This window comes from Pipistrellus hanaki (assembly GCF_964339955.1).
Source record: "Pipistrellus hanaki genome assembly, chromosome: X".
Lineage (NCBI taxonomy): Eukaryota > Metazoa > Chordata > Mammalia > Chiroptera > Vespertilionidae > Pipistrellus > Pipistrellus hanaki.
Window position 1 is genome coordinate 4,844,549 of NC_140524.1, and position 25,714 is coordinate 4,870,262.

The 25,714-nt window shown below is 43.9% G+C and overlaps 1 long non-coding RNA gene across 1 annotated transcript; it reads right to left on the bottom strand.

Annotated features, from left to right (window-relative positions):
• Positions 1 to 7,940: 7,940 nt before the first annotated feature.
• Positions 7,941 to 17,029, bottom strand: LOC311615279. The gene is made up of 4 exons (XR_014793754.1): positions 16,941 to 17,029; positions 16,530 to 16,633; positions 16,374 to 16,447; positions 7,941 to 8,471 (listed from the first exon to the last, which is right to left on the bottom strand). It is a non-coding gene; the product is annotated as an uncharacterized lncRNA (long non-coding RNA).
• Between the last annotated feature and the right edge of the window lie 8,685 nt (positions 17,030 to 25,714).

Below are 25,714 nucleotides of genomic sequence, written 5' to 3' on the forward strand. Positions count from 1 at the left end.
AAATGTTATCAACATGCAAAAAACTGGAGGAATATTGTCCTCATAAGTCCTTCCAAAGGAACCTATTAAAGAATAAGCTTCAGCAAGGCTGATGTGGCTCAGTGTATTGACCTTATCCCATACACCGTGAGGTTGCTGGTTGGCCTGGCCGGCGTGGCACAGTGGTTGAGCATCGACCTATGAACTAGGAGGTCTCAGTTCATTCCCAATCAAGGGCACATGCCCGGGTTGTGGGCTCAGTCCCCAGTGGGGAGCGTGCTTGAGGCAGCTGATCAATGATTCTCTCTCATCATTGATGCTTCTATCTCTCTCTCTCTCTCCCTCTCCTTTTCTCTCTGAAAGCAATAATTTTTTTTTTTTTTTAAATCAAGAGTTTGCTGGTTGATTCCCAGTCAGAGCACATGCCCAGGTTCCGAGCTCGATCCCCAGTAGGGGGCGTGCAGGAGGCAGCTGATTGATGTTTCTCTATTATCATTGATGTATATCTTTCTCCCTCTCCCTTCCTCTCATTCTAAAATATCAATAAAACATATTTTATTTATTTATTATTTTTAAAAACATATTTTATTGATTTTTACAGAAAGGAAGGGAGAGAGATAGAGAGCTAGAAACATTTTTTTTTCCCATTGATTTTTTTATTTTATTTTAAGAGAGTGGAATGGAGGGAGGGAGACAGAGAGAGAGAGGGTGAGAGAGACACATCGATCAGTTGCCTGTTGCATTTGTCTCTACCAGGAATTGAAACTGAGACCTTAGGTGCAGAGCGACACTCTAATCTTTGAGCCACACTGGCCACGTGGTTTGTTAACTGTCTTGCCATGTAAACAGTACAGCATTATACAGATGCCACTTGCTTTTTTGTGTGTGGGAAACGAGGGCTAGCTACTCTGCATGTTGTAGCTATGATGATAGTGACTGAATTTTGCAGGCATTTCCATTTAGCCTAGTGATGATGACTAGGACAGGTCTGAGATGGTGGTGGTGACTAAGAGCACCAGGCTAGAAATGAGCGTTTCGAGAGCTAGAAACATTGATCAGCTGCCTCTTGCACACCCCCTACTGGGGATGTGCCCAAAACCAAGGTACATGCCCTTGACCAGAATCGAATCTGAGAGCTTTCAGTACACAGGCTGATGCTCTGCCCACTGAGCCAAACCAGTTTCGGCTCAATAAAACATATTTTTAAAAAGAACACGCTTCAGAAAACCAAAATGACCGGAGAGTTTTTGACCTGAGGACGGGTGGTGAACACTGAACTGAGAAGACCTACGACAGTTCAAAGGGAGAGTTTTGTGTGCAAGGATTCAGGCAACAGATATAGACCAATCATGAAAAAATTGGGAGAGAATGGGGAGACTATATCTACTTTCGACATTTTCATACTATTCTTAACAATTATACCAGCAGTGGTGGTAGTATGAGTATTGCTGTTCTGAGACTGAATAATGTGAGTTCCCAGAACGGGGTTAGTTAACACAGCAGGCCTGAGGCTGCTATCCTTCTAAAGGCCTGCTCACAGAGTTTGCCCTTGGCTAGAGTCTGGGAACTGGCTCTCAGGAGGGTTCCCACCAGTTCCTAGCTGATAAGGTGGTTCGCTGTGCATACAGTGTGTTTTATGGCAAACATCTGCTTCCTTCTGGGGATCTGGAATATTGGTACGTGTTCGGCAGAGGGTGCCTAATGACTAAATCCCAATAAAAACCGAGGACACTGAGTAATAGGTTCCTCGGTAAGAAACATCACACATGGGTTGCTGCATTTCCGTTGCTGGGGCAACGGCATGCTCTGTGTGACCCCTGGCGGGAGGGAGAGACAGCGCAAGGAAGCCTGTGCATGGCATCTTCCTGTGTCTTTTCCCTTGCTCATTCTATGGCATATCCGTTTGCTGTTAGAACCTTAGCTGTAAATACTACTATATCCTGAGTTCTCTGAGTCCTTATAGTGAATCACTGGATGTGGTGGCAGCGGTGGGACTCAGTAAAACAACCTGACTCACTGAGATGTGGCCACAGCGTTACTCAAGAAAAAGAAAGGAGAAATGATGGAAGGTGACAGAATCCTGGGGTCTGAGTGGTTATGAAGTTACCTATGGTGTTAAGCAGCAACTGAGCTGTCATCTCTTGTGAAAGGTAACAGTTAAAGCCAACCATAGGCAAATTGCCTCCCCGCATCTCCTGGCTGCTCTCAGCTGTGCTGGCTACAGGGAGGAAAGAGTAGCTCAGCTCATGGCTTTGGTTTTGTTTTCTCCTCTAAGTGGGAGGAGAAAGGGGCCAAATAGTCTCCCCAGTAAAAAATAATTGGTTTAGCCCTAGCCAGTTTGGCTCAGTGGATAGAGCGTCTGCCTGGGGATTGAAGGGTCAAGGGCATGTACCTTGGTTGTGGGCACATCCCCAGTAAGAGGTGTGTAAGAGGCAGCTGATGTTTCTAACTCTCTATCCCTCTCCCTTCCTCTCTGTAAAAATAAATTTAAAAATTTTTTAAATCAATAATATATATATATATATTTAAATATATTTTATTGATTTTTTACAGAGAGGAAGGGAGAGGGAGAGTTAAAAACATAGATGAGAGTCATCGATCAGATGCCTCTTGCACGCCCCCTACTGGGGATGTGCCCGCAACTAAGGTACATGCCCTAGACCGGAATCGAACCTGGGACCCTTCAGTTCGCAGGCAGACACTCTATCCACTGAGCCAAACCGGTTTCGGCAATAAAATATATTTTTTTAAAAATTAGTTTGTAGTTTCCCTCTCCTAAAGGTAGGAGGGGAAAGAGCCCCAACATTTTTGAGGGAGGGCTTTGAGCGGACACAAATATTAAAGGTTTGTGTTGCTCTCTCTTTCAAGTCAAAGGAAAATAGCTAGGTGGGTTCCCAGGGCTGGAGCAAGTCTTTAGGTAAACTGGAGGGGGAAGGGTTAAAAAAAAAACAAAAACCCAGCCTGATTGGCTGGCTGGCTGGCTGGCTGGTGTGATTCAGTGCAGGAGGCAGCTGCTAGATGATTCTCTCTCATCATTATTTTTTTTTTTTTTAAGTTTTCTCCTTTTTAAAAAAATATATATATTTTATTGATTTTTTACAGAGAGGAAGGGAGAAAGATAGAGAGCTAGAAATGTCGATGAGAGAGAAATATCGACCAGCTGCCTTCTGCACACCCCCCACCGGGGACGTGTCCGCAACCAATGTACATGCCCTTGACCGGAATCAAACCTGGGACCCCTCAGTCCGCAGACCGACGCTCCACCACTGAGCCAAACCGGTTTTGGCAATCTCTCATCATTATTGTTTCTATCTCTCTTTCCCTCTCTGAAATTAATAAAAATTAAAACAAATTTTACAAAAAGAAAAAACATTCTAGCCTTTTCCTCAGCTTAGCAGCAGCCTCAGCTCAGGGACAGCCCAGCCCCTCCTTATACTCTGCAGCTTGATCTGCTGGTTGCTGTCACGTTAACCCTGTATGTGCTGCCTTTAAGACTAGGGGTTTGAGGGGAAAGTGGTGTGTTTTGTAAAAGGCTTTGCATTTTATGACTATCACACCTGAGTGTAATCAAAATTGATGTAAAATTTTAGACTCGCCATTTCATCAGTGCTAGACATAGATCATCCCGACAGGGAACACTGCAAAGGGGAAAAGTGTACAGGCATCAAAGCTCCCTTGCTTTTTGCTGCGTGTGGGCAGATTGCAATTTCAACTCTGGGAAAAGGACAAGACCCCACCATGAATTTTTATTTTTTTACTTAGAGGCCAGGTGCACAAAATTCATGCATAGGGGGGGGGGTGTCCCAGAGCCCCAGCCTGTACTGTCTCCAATCTGGAACCCCTCAAGGAATGTCCGACTGCCCGTTTAGGCCCAGTCCCCCAGCTGGACATCCCTCTCACAATTCAGGACTGCTGGCTCCCAACTGCTCACCTGCCTGCCAGCCTGATCACCCCATCATCATTTTGGGAGGTCTTAACCTCGTGAGTTAATGTGCAATTGTTGAAATGAAGTTGTTGACAGTAGAAGCTACCGGTTTTGTGCCCTAACCAGTTTGGCTCAGTGGATAGAGCATCAGCCTGCAGACTGAGGGGTCCCAGGTTTGATTCTGGTCAAGGAGCATGTACCTTGCTTGCGGGCACATCCCCAGTAGGGGGTGTGCAGGAGGCAGTTGATTGATGTTTCTCTCTCATCAATGTTTCTAGCTCTCTATTCCTCTCCCTTCCTCTCTGTAAAAAATCAATAAAATAGCAGGGACCGGTTTGGCTCAGTGGATATAGCGTCGGCCTCCGGACTGAAAGGTCCCGGGTTTGATTCCGGGCAAGGGCATGTACCTTGGTTGCGGGCACATCCCCAGTGGGGGGTGTGCAAGAGGCAGCTGATCGATGATTCTCTCATCGATGTTTCTAACTTTCTATCCCTCTCTCTTCATCTCTGTGAAAAATCAATAAAATATATTTTAAAAAATCAATAAAATATTTTTTTGAAAATTAAAAAATTCGTCTCTCAAAAGAAATTTCAGTCGTTGTACTGTTGATATTTGGCTCTGTTGACTAATGAATTTGCCGACCACTGGGTTAGACAATCGCATACTTTACAAACTGGTCCCCCTGATATTTCAAGTACCCACCCGGCATTGTACACAGTTATTACAATATTATTGACTTTTAAAAAATCCTGGATCCACAGATTCTAATTGCCAGGGCCTGATTCGAAGCTGAAACATGACACTCTTCTGCAGCTGCTTTCAGCTTCACTGTGAGCTGTGCTCAACTGAAAGCGCACCTATTTCAAATAACAGGACTCTGATTCTGGAATGGTTGCCTCCTTAAGACATCCACCACAGGGCCACGAACTACAAAAATATCACGGATTTTGAGTGAATATGGTATTTGACTATCATACAAATGCCTACAGGAAAGGACTTGTATAATTGAGCTGCTGTCTGGCTTCATATTTCTGACACAGAGACTAATTGTGGTTACTGAATTGAAATAAGCAAGTTAACCAGAGCTAACTTGTGGTTAGTGCTGAAGGCTGCAAGCTAGGGAAAGACATCACAGGGAATGTGACCACATTACCAACTCCCCACAGGTCAGACTCCCCACCCTTTCTTGGAGATGGCTCACTGCTGTTGAGTTGCTATAGTCAACTTTTCAGATGATTTGCAATTTGTACCAATGAACTGATAGCCTGACTATTTTCTTCACCTCTCTCTTGCTAGACACACTTTTGCCAGACAGTTGATTATTACATGCAATTGTCCCTAGCAAGGGATTCGTTTTTTTCTAGGCTGCTCACTGGGGAAATGATTAGGACCAAAGGAGTGGGAGGTTATGTAAACCCATTTTGAGGGGGGAAAAAAAAGAGGAAAGTTCATGATTCTTCCTGACTAATTTTGAACATGATGTGTCTTTCTGGTTACACTGTATAAAAATGTTTTATTGGGAAAACGATTCTTTTCTTCTTGCATACAACCCTTCCAGACAAAAAGCCTGGAGGATAATAAAATGGTTGGGAAATGTGAGGTTGTGATCACTGAGACACACCAATATTGTAACCATGGGGAAATAATCCTATCTAATAAAAAAGTAATATGCAAATTGACTGTCACTCCAAGACTCAAGATGGCTGCCCCCATGTGGTCAAAGATGGCTGCTACAAGATGGCCTTCAGGGGAGGGTAGTTGTGGGCAGTTAGGGGTGACCAGGCCAGCAGGGAGGGTAGTTGGGGGCAATCAGGCCAGCAGAGAGGACAGTTAGGGGTGACCGGGCCAGCAGAGCAGGGCAGTTGGGGGGTGGAACTAGGCCAGTAGGGGAGGACTGTTGGGGGAAATTGGGCCAGGCAAGGAACAGTTAGGCATCGATCAGGCTGGCAGGGGAGTGGTTAGGGGGTGATCAGGCTGACAGGCAGAAGTGGTTAAGGGTAATCAGGCAGAGGCTGGTGAGTGGTTGGGAGCCAGCAGTCCTGGATTGTGAGCAGTCCTGTTTAGGCCTGATCCCACCGATTGGGCCTAAATGGGTGGTTGGACATCCCTCAAGGGGTCCCAGATTGGAGAGGGTGCAGGTTGGGCTGAGGGACAAAGCGCCCCCCCACCCATGCATCAATTTTGTGCACCCGGCCTCTAGTCCTACATAATAAAAGCCTAATATGCTAAGTGTCTGGTCGACTGGTCAGCCGTTCAACCAATAAAAGCATAATATGCCAATGATATGCTAAGGCCAATCAACTGCTTGCTATGATGTGTACTAACAGGGGGCAGATGCTCTGACCAGTAGGTTAGCTTGCTGCTGGGGTCCAGCTGATGAGGACTGAGTGAGATGGGCCAGACATGCCCTGGAGCCCTCCCGAAATCCCTTCCCAGCTGACCAACCTCCCATGTCTCTCCCCAGCCCCAGTTGTGCACTAATGAGGTCTCTCAGCCTGGCCTATGCCCTCTCGTAATCTGGGACCCCTCAGGGGAGTTGGAGAGCTATTTTGGCCCAATCCAGCAGGCCAGGCTGAGGGACCCCACTGGTGCACAAATTCGTGCACTGGGCCTCTAGTAATAACAATTAATAATAATAATAATAATAATAATAATAATAATAATAATAGAGCAGCCTGGGGAGGTGCCAGGGAGTAGAGAAGGCATTAATGGTCTATGTTTTTCTGAAGTGCTCTTGGAAGCTTTCCCCTTTTCCTGAAAATAAGAAAAAAAAAAAGAAAAAAAAAAAAGAAAAAAAAAAAAAAGAATGCCTCATGGTATTTCATTTCCAAGCTGCTGTGAGTACCTTGAATTCAAACTGAGTGTAGGTCACACCTGACAGGCAGCAGGGGTGGCACCATCCCCCGCACTTTCCATGCAGAGCACCTCCAGGTGTCCACACACATGCTAGGAATGATGACCAAAACTGAAGGAAATTGGATGCTTTCAAGAAGTCCCTCTGAAACCAAGGACTAAACAATTATTTGGTTGGACTGGGCGGGAGGCTTCATAGTGAGAGGCGACACTGGGCCCTGCCAACCCATACTGCCTGCCTAATGTCTGCCTTGCTCTGGGTACCCTAACAAATATTAGCCTTCCTCTGTTTCCAGGGGTGCCATGGGTGCCCTCAGGGACTTCACTTCCTGTGTGTGTGCCTTGACTATCCCAACACTTCCTCAGCCTAATGGCTTTCCAGTCAGCTTCCACTTACTGACCAGAGTATACTGTGCCTGAATGGATGCCATGAGCCAGGTAAAAAGGGGCTAATAGAGGAATTTAAGGCGGAAGTTACCTGGCTTTCTCAGATAAATCTTTGTGGTTAATGGGATTTGTTTAAACTGGTGAAATCTAGGACCCCTGTAGGATATAACTGAGGTTAATACTGCAGGTAGGTCTCACCTGATACAAGGGATCAAACGGATCATTCTGTTGTAAAAGTTGCCTTGGCCAAAGTCCAAGGGGTCAACTATCCAGAAATGGGTTAACAAAGCCTGCTATCCTTTGAAGGGTTGGCTCTTGGCTGGAAACTTGCATTTGGGAAGTGTTTCCACTATTCCTTAACTGGTAAGGATGGCTCATTGTGCTCAGACTTTGTGAAAACAGTGTGGTTTATGCTTATCATCTGCTTTCATTCTGAATCTGCAATTTTGGTACATGTTAGGCAGAGTGTCTAATGGCCAGCCCCCAACAAAAACCTTGGGCACTGAGTGTCTAATGGCTTCCTTGGGCGGAAACATCACACATGTGTTGCTACATGTTTGTTGCTAGAAAACAGCCAGTTGTGCCTGACTCATTGTGGAAGGGAGACAACATAAGGAAGCCTGAGCATGGCATCCTTCAAACTCTGCCTGTGTCTTTTTCCATGGCTGATTCTGTTGCCTATCTATTTGCTCTAATAAACCTCAGCTGTGAATACAAATGTCGGCGGTGCTGAGAATCAGCAAGACCATGTTCTTGTCTCCTGGAGGAAAGATTTCAACACGAGAGACAGGGAAATTGCAGCAAGCAGCAAAGCTTTATTCAAGTGAAAGTACATCAAGCGAAGCTGGAGTGCCCCATTGGGTCTAAGTCCTGGCTTTTGACTTATTCTTGCTCCTCCCATGCTTTGTACTACTCTCCCTGAACCATTCAGCCTTTGGTGGCTGTTTTAGTTTCTATTCACCCTTCCCCTTGTTTACTTAAGCATGGTTTTGTGGTCAGTTTGTCCTTTCTCTGCCCTGCTCATATCTACCTAACTACCTACTCTAGCATTTCCCCCCTCAAGAGTTATGAGACCCAATTCATTGGGAGATCATGGACGTAGACAATCATCTGGCTACTTCCTGCTGACAAACGGGCCGAAGTTGGGGATTGGGTCTCATTCTCTTGCTGTCTGTCAGGGCAGAGGGGAGGTTTCTCAGAATCAGAATCTTTGGCCAGCTTGATCAAGGGGTTGAGTTGTCTCTGCGTATGTGTGTGTGTGTGTGGGGAGGGGGCACGGGTTGAAAACCCTGGCGAAGCGTCATTTACAGGTGCAATAGTTGTAACCTGGAAGAGACAAATTTTACAAGTAGGTTAAACAAACAAGGACCAAACAGTGTTATATTATATTATCACTAATATGACGAGGAGAGAGATTAAAAGAATTCCAAAGAGAGACCATAACCAATATTTCCAGTTTCAAGTAAGCGAGGTCACCATACTGGGCAAAAGTTGGGTTTCTCTGAGGCCTTTTAACCAGGTTGCATGATTTGGAATTTCACGTACTCTTATTTCTACTTTAGTGGAATTATTGATGTTGGTACAGCATGCAGTGCTTTGAATAGCGAAAATTCCTCATTCTGAAGCTAAGAGATGGTCTCTAGGGCAATACAATTGTCTAAGATTTTATTGGCTAATGAGTTGAGAGACTATTGAAGTTCATGGAGGGCTTTTATGATTTTCCATTGTTAAAACTGAGGGTGAATAAAGGCATCCCTCTAACTGGAACCATCCTGTTGACACCTTGGTGCATTGTGTTGGGATGTCCATTGTATTTCTTCTTGAGTATATTTAGGGGTTGGTAGTTCTGTAGGTAAGGATGGGATTAGTGCTCCCAAGAATATATCTTCAGAGGTGGCGACTACCTTTGCAACTTTATCAGCGTATTTGTTTCCTTGTGTTATTTTATTTTGATGTCCCTTGCAGTGTATAACTGCTATTTCTTTAGGTAAATGAATTGCCTGTAATAATTTAAAAATTTTAGGCCTGTGTTTAATAGGGGTATTCTTTGCTGTTAATATATCCCCTTTCCTTCCAGATAGTATGATCAAGAAGTATTAGAAAAGCATTCTTAAAGTCTGTATATATATTCAATTTTTTTTTTGTCTTGCCCTAATTCTAGGGCCCTGATGAGTGCTATTAATTCAACTAGTGTTCAGAAGTTCCTGAAGGAAGAGATTTGGCCTCTATAATTTGATGTAAACAAACTATAGCGTACCGCATGATGGGTTCCATTTAGTACAAAGCTTCATCCGTCTGTGAATCAATTTTCCTCTGGATTACAGAAGGCTGTTCAGTAGGTCCTGTCTACTTGCATAAATTTGTTCAAAAGGTTTCACAACAAGAATGTATAGGTTGGGAGCTCTTGATGGGAGAATCTAAGATGGCTGCTCGGGTAGGCAACTAGCCGCAGCTGCACACAACAATTTTAATAAAATACAACTAAAATATAAAATGGACATTACCCAGAACTACAGGAAAGTCGACTGACTGGAAATCCTACAACAAGAAGCAAGGAGAAAACCAGAAGGAAGCGCGGAGGAGCTGTAAAAGCCTAAGGTACGGAGACACGCGGCGCGCGGAGAGGACGGAGCCGGAGAGGAGGGAGGCCGAGTGCCTGGCGGGCGTTCCCTAGCGGGAAGGAGATAAAACTCCGACTGTGCTGGGCCCCTGACTGCTCTGAACCCCAGTTCTGGGCCAGACCCCGGGGACTCAGGCTCAGCCATAGGGAGCTGGGCTGTAAAGCGGAACCCCGGGGTAGCAGAGAAAGGAGGTCCCGGAGGCGCGCACACTGCCCCCAGAGAAGGGACCGTCGGTTGTGCCGCGGGATTGCCCTGGCCGGAAGGAGACTGGGGCTCCAGACTGCTGTGAACGCCACCTCCAACTCCACTTCCAACTGAACTGAACCCCAATACCGGGCTCATTGTGGGAGAGCATAGACTGTTTGGCAGCAGGCGAAAATCGAGGGCACCTTTCTCTCAGAGGCGCAGGCAGCGAGCACTGAAGGACCCGCATAGGGCGGGGCTGACGGAAGCCAAAGCTGCAGGCTCCACCCTGAAACCCCGTCCCATCTGTAACTGCGAAATGCGACAACAAAATAGATCACAAACGAAAGAAATGGAGGACAAAAAGCGTCTGGATATAGAGTTCAAATCTACGCTTATAAGGTTTTTCAAGAATTTCCTAGAAAAGATGGATAAGGCCTATGAGGATATGAAAAGAGATCAACTAGAATTAATAAGGAGTCAACAAGAAATGATAAGGGATCAACAAGAAATAAAGAATACATTGTCTGAAATAAAAAATATTCTACAGAGTCCTAAAAACAGAAGGGAAGATCGCAAGAATCATGTCAAAGATTTGGAACATAAAGAGCCAGAAGACACTCCTCCACAGAAGCTAGAAGGCAAGAGAATCCAGAAAATTGAAGATAATGTAAGAAACCTCTGGGACAACTTCAAGCGAACCAACATCAGAATTATGGGGGTTCCAGAAGATGAGAGAGAGCAAGATATCGAAAACATACTGAAAGAAATAGTGACAGAAAACTTCCCCCACCTGGTGAAAGAATTTGACTTACAAGTCCAGGAAGCGCACAGAACTCCAAACAAAAGGAATCCAAAGAGGACCACACCGAGACACATCATTATTAAAATTCCAAGAGCAAAAGATAAAGAGAGAATACTAAAAGAAGCAAGAGCAAAGAAGGTAGTAACTTATAAAGGAGCACCTATACGATTGTCAGCTGACTTCTCAACAGAAACCATGCAGGCCAGAAGGGAATGGCAAGAAATATTCAAGGTGATGAATAGCAAGAACCTACAGCCAAAAATAAGCTACCCAGCAAAGCTATCACTCAGAATCAAAGGCCAGATAAAGAGCTTCACTAATAAAAAAAAGCTAAAGGAGTTCATCACCACCAAACCAGAATTATATGAATTGCTGAAGGGGGTTCTTTCAGAAGAGAAAGTAAACAAAGATAAAAATTATGAACAACAAATACGTAATTATCAACAAGTGAATCTAAAAACCAAGGAAATTAAAAAAATCTGATGAACAATATTAACTGTCGAATATAATAGAATCAGAGGTATGGAAGGGGAGTGAACTGACGATTCTTGGGGAAAAGGGGAGAGGGGGGCGTGGGAAGAGACTGAACATAAACTGTGCACCTATGGATGAGGACAATGGGGAGAGGGGAAAGGGCAGAGGGTGGGGTGGGAACCTGGTGGAGGAGAGCAATGGTGGGGGGGGGGGAGGAAGGAACATTTGTAATAATATGAAAAATAAAAACTTATTAAAAAAAAAAAAAAAAAAAAAAAAAAAAAAAAAAAAAAAAAAAAAAAAAAAAAAAAAAAAAAAAAAAAAGAATGTATAGGTTGGTCCTTTTCAGGGAATGGCATTAAGGTGGCAGGATTTAGGGTGTTACATTTTTTTCTATTTTAACCTGGGGATTTTCCAGGAACAGTACCTTGTATCTGAGTGTTCAACTATCTGTGAGCCAATGAGGTTCTTTTAGGTCTAACAAGGGGCCTATTTGATAAGAGGTGTAAAGGACAAATTGTTGGCCTAAAGACATTGTAGAGGCTTCTACCAGTAATGCAGCAGCTACAACAATCCTAAAACAATGCGACCATCCCTATGCTACTGAATCTAAACCTTTGGGTAGATAGCTTACCAGTCTTTTGCTTGGGCCAAGGACCTATGACAGGACTCCCAAGCCCATTCCTTTTTTCTCCGTTCCATACAATTGGAATGGCTTATCAGGTATTGGGAATCGGAGGGCTGGGGCCTGGGTTAGGGCCTGTTTTAGTTGCCTAACGGTCTGTCTTTGCTCTTGGTCCCAGAGCAGGGAGTCTGTGTCTGTCTCTCTCCTTCGGGCTGAGTATAGGGACTTTGAAATTTCTCCATATCCTAAAATCCAGAGTCTACAGTATCTGGCTAATCTTAGAAGTTGTTTCCAGGTGGTTGGAGTAGGTATTTGGGCAACTGTTTGGATTTTCTTCCAGGGAAGACTACGTTTTCCCAGTGTCAAAATGAATACTACATAATTTACCTTTTATTTAAGTAATTAAGCTTTGATCTTAGATACTTTGTATCCCCCGTCTGCCAGAAAATTTAAAGTCTTAATAGCGTGCTGTATTCCTTTTCCTTGGAGGGATAGCAAATGAGTAAATCACCTATATACTGTAGGAGCTTTCCTCCCCACTTCAAGCATTACTAGTAGGTTCCTGTGATCTTTGGCTAGTGCTGGTCCAAATAAATGAGGGCTATTCCTAAAGCCCTGGGGAAATACAGTCCAGGTTAGTAGTTGGCTTATATTGTCCTCCTTGGTCCATTCTAAGGCAAATAAGCATTGAGAGCAGGGGCTCAAAGGAATGCAAAAGAAAGCATCCTTGAGACTGAAAACCATTGGATGTGAGAAGGTATTTCTCCTAGGATGGTGTAAGGGTTGAAAACTATAGGATGGATTGTGACAACAGCCTCGTTTATAATTTGTAGATCGTGCACTAATCTATATTCTCCGTTTTATTTTAGTTTTAACAGGGAGGATAAGAGTATTTATTGCAGGGCAAATTAATAGAAATTAATAGCCCATGTTTTGGGAATTTATTAATTATTATTTGAAGTCTTTTTCTGGCCTCTGGCTTTATAAGATATTGCTTCCTATGGAAAAAGTTTGTGGTTTTTTTAATTTTTATTTTTATATGTATTGCTGTCTTAGCCCTTCCGTCAGCTCAGACTTCCAGGTTAAACTGCCAAATTTATGGAATAATCTATAATTTCCTCAGTTTCAAGGACCCGTTCAGAGAAAAAGATGTTGGCTTGGTGTTGATTTTTTGTTCCTCTAGTTTACTGAGGGTGTTCTTCCCAAAAGCAGGATAGGCATTCTGACATCACCAAGGATGGATGGGAAAAGGTCCCAAAGGTAACACAGGGGAGGAATAAATCTCCCGATAGAGGGTTTTCCACTAACCCCAATTACTTGGCAGAAGGTTGAGGTCCAGAGAAATTATTTAGCATAGAGTAGGCAGCTCCTGTTTCTACTTCCCACATCTGGGCTGACCCTTGGCTCCATCCCATTCAAATGGCTGTTCTTGTTGGGAACTGGCTCCAGTAGAGAGCCTCCTCTGTCAAGGGTCATGAGTGGTTCCGGCCCATGTCCCCTTCGGGACCCAGGACAGTCACAGACCCAATGACCAGGCTCCTTACACTTGGGACAAGGTGCTTTTGGCATCAGTCCCAATGGCCAGGTTTCCCACGCCATGGCGGTTTCCAGCAGGTGCCTGAGGGTTTCCCCCCTTGTGAGAAGGCTGGGCCTGAGGGCAGAGAGGAGCTGAGCCTGCCTTCTGTCTTTGCGGCTTTTGTTTCTTTGTTCTTTTCTTCCTCCTCCATTTCTTTATCATAGTGAACTGAGAGTTCTGCCTTTGGGATCTCAGCCATCCGTGTCCCTGGACCTAAGGCTAGTTTTTGTCATTTGTACTGGATGTTTGGGGCCGCCTGAGTTAGGAAGTGATCGTTTACAATTAATTGTCCCTCAGGTGAGTTGGTACGTTTATTAAGGGTCTCTTTTAATCTTTCTAAAAAGGCAGAAGGGTTTTCTTGTGGCCCTTGGTCAATGGCTGAAAGTTTATTATCATTTTAGTTGTGCTTTCAATTTTCTTTCATTCCTTCAATTAAGCAATGGAAACAAGTGATCTCTAAGAGCCCTGTCTCGTTGGTTGTTATAGCTCCAACGGGGTCTGGCTTTGGGACTGCACCATCTCCTGCAGGGTATATTTGAAGCTGAGTTAGGTGGGTGTCAGCCCCAAATATTTGAGCTGCTTCAGTTACTTCAGCTCGCTGCTCTGGTACAACACTTTGCCCCGGGATTCCTGCATAGCTTTCCACACCAAGTCAAAGGTTCAGGTTAGTTTAAGGAAGTTGTCATGTATTTTTTGGAATCATCTGAAATTGTCCCAAGGTCTGATTTTACCTGTCCGTAATCCTGAATGGAGAATGGGACCTGGATCGATGCAAGACAGAGGGTCCGGTAACCTCTTGTAATGGCTATAGCCTAGGGGTTGTGGTCCTCTGTGAAGGGTACAGGATCATTAGTAGGGTATTCAGGGACTGTAGCCAAGGTCCCCAGTAACAGTTGGAGTTTTGAGGTCTAGGGTGCCTACAGTTTTCGGCTGTGACATCTGGCTAATAACTGCTATAACATCTGGGTCTAATTCACAAGAGCTGCAGTGCTTAGGATTGTCTGTGAGGGCCATAAAGGCTTGTATGTGTGGAGCCTCGGTCCGTTTCCCTTGCTGGTGACAAAACAGGTCTCATTGAATAATTATATTATAATTTATGCTTCCACAAGGGGCCAGACCTCTTGGTCATCTAATTTATATTGTGGCCAGGCTGTATTACAGAAGAAGAGTAACCTTTCCTTTCTGAAGGTTTGGGGGTCATATTTATCCTAATTCTCGATAATACATCCCAGTGGTGAGTCCTGTGATATGGAGGTGGTGTTGACCATCTGGAAAATAGAAAAGAGAGGTCTGGGCAATGAGGCTGGAGAGGAGAGTGTGAATGGGCCAGAGTGTCCTGTGACCTTGTTCAAATGAATAGAAAGTATGGACAGGCTGGGGCATCCCCTTTGCCAAGTTCTATCTGTAGAGTATTTCTAGACCTCTTTAGAAATTCTCTTAAAGCCTTGGCCAAAGCTTCCCGAGTGACTCAACATTTCCAGGTTCTGGATTTTTTGAGCCATATGTTTTCATCTATCTTTTTGATCCCTTCCCCGCCCCTGAGTGCCTTGGTCTCAACCTATACTCTGGTAAGTTGGATAGTGTTCTTAGGAATTGAAGTCCTGCTATCTCTTGAAGCATGAGCACCTTGTAGCGTCTAATGATTAGCCTGTTAAAAATATATATATAATATGAGATCCACTCTAATAAATCTTTTGAGGTTAGGCGTTTTCCTGACGAGGCTATCTCCGCTTCAATAGGGCATAATAGTGGACAAACCAAATGTTTCAGTAGACAGGGGAGTCCATTCTTGATAAAGAAGCCCCGTGGGATGCGTTCATCTGTCCAGTAGCTGCTCCGGCAGAGACAGCAAAAGTGCTGACGGCAATTAAGGTCTGAAATGTCTATATATTTAATAACGAGTATTCTTGTGTCCCAAGAGGAGCACAGCAGACCTACAAGTTGGCTGAAAAGGGAGCCCTGCTCCCAGTGAACATGAGCTTGAACGTGGGAGATGTGAGGCCTGACAGGATAATAGTAGCTGAACCTAAGCAAGCGAGAAAAATCCTGCAGGGGCTGGTAATAAATGGAGCTCTGGAGACTCTTCAGGCAGCGGTGAAACAAAAAATAAATAAGAAAAGCGTTCATCACAGAACTAGGCCAGTGTTCTCTCCTTATGTGGTGTAACAAGCAAGGAAAATGAGGCACTCGGTCCTTGGTCTGGGCGACTAGCCGCCTTAAGGAATAGTTGCGACCCGCCCTGCCGCATATACAGCAGGCACCCCGCCTGCACTTCAAACACAGCTGTGAGGAGAGGGAGGCGAAAGAAAGAATACCAGATGGGTAGATAATACTCAGGAGGTAAAACGTGGACGTTTCTGAAAGAATATGCTGAGGGTCAGTGGGGGGTGGTGGTATGTATCCGGCCACGGGTATCATTGCTCAGTTCTCCCGGAGGGTGCTGCTTATAGCAAGGCTTTCAGGGGCAGTGGCCCCCGCGGACTGCTGGCTGTCCCTGCTCCTTCTACGGGTCTAAGACAGCGGGAAGGGACCCCAAATGCCAGCTGGCCAATCCTTACATGCTCTTCCCGGATGAGTGCAATTTTAATCCCAGGTGATATCTACTTCCCTGAAGAAATGTCTGCTCAAGCTCAGAGGCTGGGCCTCACCGATGATGAGGAGCCGGTTCAAGTGCCAAAGCAAACGCAAGCCTCAGCGGGTTTGGCTCCTGGGATGGAGCATAGGCCTGCGGGCTTGAAGGGTCCTCTCTTCCACTCTCTAAAAATCAATGAAAAAATATCCCGGGGTGAGGATTAACCACAACAACAAAAGCGAAAGTAAGAATGTCTTTCTCCAAATTAACTGCCTGGGGCTTGGGTCAGTGTGGAGATGTTATCAGCCTTTGTCTAGCAGGTGCAGGTGCGGGGGTGGGGGTGGGGTTCTGTCCCGGGCTGAGCAGTCTTACCTTCCACAGGAGCCTTCAAGTGGCACCCGCCCTTGCGGCATTTAACTGGGTGACCAGTGCTCAGGAGAGTGAGGCTTAGAGAGAGAGAGGGTGGGAGAGGAGGCGAGAGGGAAAGCAAAGCCTCTAGCCCAAGGGAGGGCGAGGCTAGATGCTTACCGTTCTTTCGGGGGCTTTCTCGAATTGGCTCCCTCCGGGCTGGCGTTCAGTCACAACTGTCAGCGGCGCTGGGGATCTTGTCTCCCGGAGGAAAGATTTCAGCGCTAGAGATGGAGAAATTGCAGAGAGCATCAGCGCTTTATTCAAGCACATCCGGGGGTCTAAATCCTGGCCTTTGTTTTATTCTTGCCCCTCCCCCGCTTTGCGCTAATGTCCCTGCACCATTCGTCCTTTAGCTGGCAGACCCCCTAGAATTTTGAGAGTCTGCTTAACTGGTGGGCTTCTTAGAATTTCGTGCGTCTGCAGGTGCCCGTTTGGCGCTAGGAGTCCTTTCTACTGCATTTCTTTCCCCTGTCTTTGTCTAATGCTGATGGCTGTTCTAGTTTTCTATTCTCCCTTTCCCTTGTTTACCTAAGCACGGGGGTTTTTTGGTCTGTTTGTCAGTTATCTCCTCTGCTCACATCTCCCCAGCTACCTACTCTCACACAAATATATGCTCAATCACTCCTAGTGAGTCACCGGATGTGAGGTAGTCTTGGGCACCCCTAACACAGTGGTATAAACTAAATGAATAATTATGAGATATTCTAATTTATTCTCCCCTGTTAGCTTCCAGAACCTGCATTTATTTTTGATGTGGAAGAAAGGAAATGCAGATATAATCTAGAATAAGTTGACTAAAAAATAACTTATATTCCTGAATTTGAAGTGCAAGTAGTACAGTCTCATAAGGTAGTTTATTTTTTTTTAATAAAAAGAATGTGTACTATTGCCTCTATAAAAAAGAAGGGATTGTTACCATTTGCAACAGCACGGATGGAACTGGAGAGCATTATACTACGTGAAATAAGCCAGTCGGAGAAAGATAAATGTCACATGATCTCACTCATATGTGGCATATGATGACCAACATAATTTGATGAACAAGAATAGATATTGATCTAGTGACAAATGGCAGAGGAGGAGGGGTTAGAGAGCAACCAAAGGACTTATATGCATGCATACTAGCAACCAATGGACACAGATGGGAGGGTGGGGGCTTGCCCGGGCTGGGAAGGGATGGGGTCAATTGGGGGAAAAAGGAGACATATACAAAACTTTAGACAATTAAAAAATATATAAAAAATTAAAAAAAGAACATGTGTGTGTGTGTGTGTGTGTGTGTGTGCAAGCGTTCGCGCGTGCGCTCATGCACGCATTTCTGAAGAGGCTTAGAAAGGATGAGCAACCCTGGCAACCAGGTTGGGAAAAACAAACCAGCAATTTAATTTAATTTAATTTATTTCAGAAATGGCTGATTCCAGGTCTGGGACTGAAAATGTAAAGATAACCCTTGAATCCTGTCATCATGACAGATGGTAAGAAAGCTGTCAAGGCCTAGTAGGGTCATGGCTGGAAGACCTGGCTTCAGCAGTTTCCCACTGGCCACAGATGAGACAATCTAAGCTCCAAGAAGATAACTGACTTTTGGAGGATGATAGAAAACCAAGTAATTTTCTTGAAAACTGATATGTAAAAGGAAAAGACTAAATCTTTATCCTGCCTTTCCTATATGAACTATAACATTGGTAACCAAATGATAGGTGAGTGAAAGCATCTCTATAAAGTATTGCAATTAACAAACAAAAAAGAATTGTTAGAACTTGAATATAACCACTTTGCAACCACCAATGAATGGATCTAGGCATTGAACATCTCAGCTGCTAACATCATAAAAAGAATGACACAAGACATTATGTGCCCCCTAATGAGAAGACATGCCACTACCCGTAAAGAGATAAACATTGAACCAGTCCTAGCCGGTTTGGCTCATTGGATAGAGTGTCGGCCTGTGGACCAAAGGGTCCAGGTTTCATTCTGGTCAAGGGCATGTGCCTTGGTTGCAGGCTCTTCCCCAGCTCGGGCCCTGGTCAGGGTGTGTGTAGGAGGCAATTAATTGATGTGTTTCTCTCACATCGATGTTTCTCTCTGTCTTTCCCTCTCCGGAAATCAATGAAAAAATATCCTCAGGTGAGGATTAAAAAATAAAAAACTGGAACCAGCTCTGGCCTCTGCATCCAGCTGCCTGGTGCACAAAATTTGTGCATGGGTGGGGGGTGTCCCGCAGCTTGGCCTGCAACCTCTTCAAACCAGGACTCCTCAGGGGCCTAAACCAGCAGTCTGATATCCCTCTCACAATCCGGAACTGCTGGCTCCTAACTGCTCTCCTGCCTGCCTGCCTGCCAGCCTGATCACCTCCTAACCGCTCCCCTGTGGCCTGATTGATGCCTAACTGCTCCCTTGCTGGCCCGATTTCCCCCAACTGCCCTCCCCTGCCAGCCTGATAGCCCCCAAATGCCCGCCCTTGCTGGCCTGGTTGCCCTTAACTGCCCCCCCTGCAGGCCTGGTCCCCCCGCAGCTGGCCTTCCCTGCAGGCCTGGTTGCCCCTAAGTTAAGGTGACCAGATAGTCCTGCTTTTGGCGGGACAGACCCAATTTCTAACAATTTGTCCCGCATCCCGTGGCATCTTAAAAAAGTCCCGATTTTTGGAAAGAATCTTTTCAATCTTTCTAAAAATTGGGACTTTTTTTTTAAAACGCCGCGAGATGTAGGAAAAATTGTTACAAATCAGAACTGTCCCACCAAAAGCAGGATGATCTGGTCACCTTATCCTAAGTGCCCTCCCCTGCCAGCCTGATCGCCCCCAACTGCTCTCCCTTGCAGGCCTGGTTTTCCCTAACTGCCCTCCCCTGCTGGCCTGATCACTCACAACTGCCCTCCCCTGCCAGCCATCTTGTCCATTGAGTCCACAGGCTGATACTCTATCCACTGAGCCAAACCAGTCAGGGCTATACTTATCTTTAAAATAAAGTAAGTGAAATGGAAATAACTTCTTTTTTATTCTCACACCTAAGAAAAAGGAAGAACTGAAATTGAAACTCATTGATTTTACTCAGAATTTCATGGTATTTCCAGTATTTCATTATGATTAAAATCTAGAGTCGATTTTTACTGAACTTTGTATACTGTATCTAGCACTATGGCCTATATCAAGTGCCTCCATGATATATTTGACCAGTGAATTTCAAAAAAAATTAAACATTGTCATGAAATACACATAATATAAAAGTTATCATCTTAACCATTATAAAATGGTTTTGTTGTTGTGTTGTGTTGTGTTTGTTTATTTGTTTAGAGAGAGAAAAAAACACACACATCAATTCTAGGCGATTGAATCTGGGCATGTGCCCTGACCAGGAATCAAATTAGTGACCTTTCAGTGCATGAGAGGATACTCAACCAACTGGATCACACTGGCCAGGACACCATCTTAGCCATTTTTGAGTGTACAGTTCAGCAGTGTTAAATATTTTCACATTGTTGTACAATCAATCTCCACAACTGTTTCATCTTGCAAATCTGAAACTTTGTTTCCGTTAAGCACTAAACTCCCCATTTTTCCTCCTCCCTCAGTCCCCGGAAACCATCATTCTACTTTCTGTCTCTATGAATTTGACAGCTCTAGGTAATTCATAAAACTGGAACCATACAATATTTGTCTTTTTGTGACTGCCTTATTTCACCTAGCATAGTGTCCCTAATTTGCATCCAAGTAAAAAATTTTAAAATCCTTGTAATTTGAAATATTTCAAACATACACAAAATAAAAGAATGATACAATGAGCTCCTAAGAACTGCTATCCAGCTCCAAATTTGCTCTTTTAGTTCTATATATTTCATGAATTATTAGCGGTTTTTTTTTTTTTTCACATTTTCTTATGAAAACATTCAAACATCCAGAAAAGTTCAAAAAAATTGTGTGGTAAATACCGATACACCTATCTAGATTATAAAATTAAGATTTTGTTATATTTACTTTATCAATAGTTTGCTTTAGCTCTATAACATATTGCTATATTTGATATATCTCTCCATCTCTCCATTCCTCTATCAACCAATCCATCTTAGTAGATGACAACTTAATACTGGTAAACATGTTAAATCCTAAATGTAAATTGTAAATGACCTGATGCCATTGGGACTGGGAAGAGAGCCTCAGATCAGAAGTCTCAATTAAACATCAGCAGTGGCAAACACATGCTGAATGGCACGTCCAGGAATGCCAGGTGCTATGGGAAGTGGTCCATATATATGGTCTCATTTCAGACTGGGGAAGTCTAAGAGGTAGGTGTCGTATGTTGTCTTATACATGGGGAAACTGACCCAGAGAGATAAGCACAGCGAGGAGCTCATGCGTTGGTTGAGTAGCAGAGCCAGGATTGAAACCCAAGTCCTGCTGTGTACAGCAATCCCCTGGGTCCAGCTCTGTGCTGCTCACAAGGGCCTGTGAGGATGAGGCATGGATACATGAAGCAGACTTACAAAGGTCAGAGAGGAGGTTTCAGAGTTGGGTGAAAAAGGTGAATAGATTAAACTTTGTACTATCTTTGTTAGAGAGTGGGAATTTTTGCCCATTCCAGAGAGGCCATAGACTATGCCCCAGATAGAGTTGTCAGTGCTGACAGCAGGCCAGGCCTTGAGATATGGTCTCATGGCCCCTTCCCAGCACGTAGACCTTCTTTCATAGATCACTGTCAGCTTTCTGAAGAACAGGATGACCCTGTGAACAGCATGGTTGTCAATGGCATGGCTCTGATGTTGCTTGGGAAAACTGTTTTGTCTTGTGTTGCTTGTTCTGCAATAACAGGATGTAGTAAATGTGCTTAAAAGTGGTCCTGCACAAAGGGTGGAGGCAGCTCTCTGGACTCCCTGCGTGGAGAATGGTAGAGCAGTGGCCCGGCTGGCTAATGAAGGCTCCCTAAATTTTAATTTGGTCTGGACTCCAGTGATTGTTCACCCGCGTTCACTCCACATCATCTTGAGCCACAAATTTTGTGGTAATTTATTACAGTAGCAACAAGAATGTCCTACCTCATCGTTTTTAACTGCTATGTTATTGATACTTCCTGATCTCTTCTCTGTCCCTATAGTTGTTTGTTTTTCTTTTTACCAGAACATCATATAAATGGAATCATTAGGAAAATTTGCTCTGAGCTTTGGCTACTTTCACTCAGTGTAATACTTTGAGATTCATCTATATTGATGCATGTATCAATGGTTTATTCTTCTTTGTTGCCGAGTAGCAATACTCAGCATTGTTTGTATATTCTGTTGTATGCATGTATCACAATTTCTTTGTATATTCACTCTTTGCAGAACATTTGAGTTGTTTCCAGTTTGAAGCAATTATGAATAGAGCTGCTATGAACATTCACGTACAGGTTTCTCTATGACAGAGGCCAGCAAACTACAGCCGAGGAGCCAAAACCGACCTCCTGCCTGTGTTTGTAAATAAAGTTTTATTGGAATCAGCCACACTCAATTGTTCTTGTATGGGTTGCTTTCCTGCTATAACAGCAGAGTTGAGTAGTTGTGACAGACTGTATGGTGCACAAAGTCTAAAATATTTACTGCCTGGCCATTTACAGGAAAACTTTACTGACCTCTGAAGTTCATAAACAGTTTTATGTGGTGGCTTTACCAATTCTTCCCTCTGGGGAGAAACGTAGGTTCCACCTACTGGGAGCACAGCTCCACCTACTGGAAAGGAAAGTTCCCCTTCCTCAGGGTTTTGGCTTTTATGATATGCCCTTTGGCCACTGCATGCCACCCTGAGATTGCTTCAGGAGACTAGAGAGGAAAAAAATAGTGGAGGATTTCCACATTCTCTGAGCATTAGGCATGCCTTTCTTTTCTTTTTTTTTTTTGTTGTATTTTTAAGCAGACATTCTAAATACTACAGTTAGTTTGTTAATTTGGTGCAATTGTTTCCCAAGAGCATATAGACAGGCTTATTAACTGAAGCTATCTTAAAAATATATTTTATTGATTGATTTTTTACAGAGAAGAAGGGGGAGGGAGAGAGAGTTAGAAACATCGATGAGAGAGAAACATCCATCAGCTGCCTTCTGCTCACCTCCTACTGGGGATATGCTTGCAACCAAGGTACATGCCCTTGATCAGAATCGAACCTGGGACCCTTCAGTCTGCAGGCCAATGCTCTATCCACTGAGCCACACAGATCAGGGCTGAAGCTATTTAAAAAAAATTTCTTTATTGATTAAGGTTGAAGCTATATTTATTTATTTATTTATTATTTTAAAAATTTCTTTATTGATTAAGGTATCACATTTTGTCCTCATCCCACCACTCCCATCCCAAACCCCTCCCCACGCATGCCCCCACTCCCTTGTTGTTCATGGCCACTGGCTAGGCCCATATGCATGCACACAAGTCCTTTGGTTGATCTCTCCCCTTTACCCCCATCCTCCCCTACTTTCCCTCTGAGGTTTGAGAGTCTGATCTATGCTTCCTTGTCTCTGGGTCTGTTCTTGTTCATCAGTCTATGTTGTTCATCATTTCCCCTAGATGAGTGAGATCATGTGATACAAGGAATACACTTATAAGAACGGAAAATGAGACAAGCAATAGTGGTTATGCTGAGAGGCAAATGAATCAGTCTGTAGTGAGTTTCTTTCTGGGCCAACAGTTCTTTTGAGTCCCAATTTCTATGTCAAACAGTTCCTTATGTGTACATGTCAGCCATGGTATTTCAGTTCTGGATGGTGGACAAATGGTGGTAATGCATGTCTGACCCTCTCTGGTTTGGTCCTGGGCAACCTGCAGTGACGCACAGCTGCTTGGAGCTATTTTTAAAGCCCAATTCAAACAGCAAGATTCACAGGCGTCACTGTCACTTTTTCAAGTTCTTAATTAGTTGCTCTTCTCGGGTTGTTTTCCTTTGTGTGAATCCCTAGGCACTGAGCCTCCTTTGGAGCCTGAAGAATTTATCCCTCTGGGATTTTGTTTTTCTGATTAAAATTTGAGACGGAATCCAAAATGTCAATGCCAAAGTCCATTGACAGTCGTTCTTCCAATCATTACTTGCCTTAGTGTCACAGAGGGTTGCCTGTAGACATCTGATGAAAGCTGGTTTCTCACTCAGCTGAAGGCACCTGAGAACTCCGTACACGGGCTGTCCATCTGCCACAAATTTCCTCTCTTCGGGAGGGCCAAGGATGCCCCACTTGTAAGTCATCCATGATGGAGAGTCCAGGCTGCTGAGGCAGGAGGCCATCGGGCATAGTGAAATCAGATTTGGGCACAGGAAAGCTTTAAGGAAGGTAATTACACTTTTCTGGTGCTAAGTTTACTCTGTTTCTCCCTCCCTGATTCAAAAAAGAAAAAAAAAAAAAAAAGGCATTCTTCTCTCCTGCCCACCCCCCATTCTCCAGACCAGAAATAAAGGCCTGGGCCTGGATCGCAGTCTGCACCACAGTGCTCATGTGCAGTTTTTTGGTTTTTTTTAAATATTTTATTGATTTTTTACAGAGAGAAAGGGATAGGGTCAGAGAGTTAGAAACATGGATGAGAGAGAAACATCCATCAGCTGCCTCCTGCACACCCCCTACTGGGGATGTGCCCGCAACCAAGGTACATGCCCTTGACTGGAATTGAACCTGGGAACTTTCAGTCTGCAGGCCGACGCTCTATCCACTGAGCCTAACCGGTTTCTGCTTGGTCGTCATTATTAAGATGAGTAATAAAACAAATAGTCTACATTGTTCAGAAATATCTGCTACTTTTTGTTTCGACACATTGTATTTATGAAATAAGGAAGAATTTCAACTACTTTGTGACTAAAAGTGTTTATTCTCTAATATGACATAATACTATATAATAAAAGGCTAATACCCCGTTTCCCCGAAAATAAGACAGTGTCTTATATTAATTTTTGCTCCCAAAGATGCGCTAGGTCTTATTTTCAGGGGATGTCTTATTTTTCCATGAAGAAGAATACGGTACACATTTATTGTTAAATGAAAATAAAGGAAATTTATTACCTGTATATGGTACGGTAGTACGGTAGTTGTCAACGCAAACCAGACAAACTGTGAATCCTCCAGTATCAAGAATTTACTCATTTATTCAATGACAATCATGTCATCATGTTCTGGAACATCATCATAACAATCCAATTCCTGAATTTCCTGGTGAATTTCTTGTGACTCCATTTCTTTCAGAATCAGTGGACCAAATCTCTCATGTTTAGCCTGGGGGGGGGGGGCTTATTTTCAGGGGGATGCCTTATATTTCACTCAGAAGGAAACCTGTAAGTAGGTTTTATTTTCAGAGGATGTCTTATTTTCGGGGAAACACAGTATGCAAATTGACCAAATTGGGGAATGATCGGTTGCTATGATGAGCACTGACCACCAGGGGGCAGACGCTCAACACAGGAGCTGCCCCCTGGTGGTCAGTGTGCTCCTACAGGGGGAGCGCCACTCAGCCAGAAGCCGGGTTCATGGCTGGTGAGTGCAGTGGTGGTGGCGGGGGCCTCTCCTGCCTCTGCAGCAGTGCTAAGGATGCCCAACTGCTGATTTAGGCCCGCTCCCCCTAAGAGTAGAGGGAATGGGAGATATCTGTAATACTATCAACAATAAAAATATATTTAAAAAGAAAAAAATAGCTCTAGCTGGTTTGGCTAAGTGGATAGTGTCAGCCTACGGACTAAAAGGGCCCGGGGTTCAATTCCAGTCAAGGGCACATGCCTGGGTTGTGGGCTGTATCCCCAGTAAGGGACATGCAGGAGGCAGCTAATCAATGATTCTCTCTCTCATTGATGTTTCTAACTCTCTCTCCCTCTCCCTTCCTCTCTGAAATCAATAAAAGTATATTTTTTTAAAAGAAAAAATAATTTAACTTCTCTTTTACTTTTTATAAAGCAGCTACAATTAAATTACATATGTGGCTTGCATTGAATTTTTAAAAAATATTTTATTGGATCATACTTGGTATTTTATTTCTTCAAAAGGAGTTTTAAATTCTGTATAAATTTTTAAAATGATGAAAACATATTTGTTTTAGATTGCCAGCCATATAGTGATTATCAGAGGGAAAGGGGGTGGGGGAGGTGGGAGAGGGTAAACGGCAGATAAATGATGATGGAAGGAGACTTGACTTGGGTGGTGAACATACAATACAATATACAGATGATGTAATATAGAATACACCTGAAACTTGTATAATTTTATTAACCATTGTCACCCTGGTAAATTCAATTTAAAAATATTTTTATTGGTTTTTGGAGAGAGAGTGGAAGGGAGAGGGAGAGAAATATTGATGAGAGAGCAAAGCATCAATAG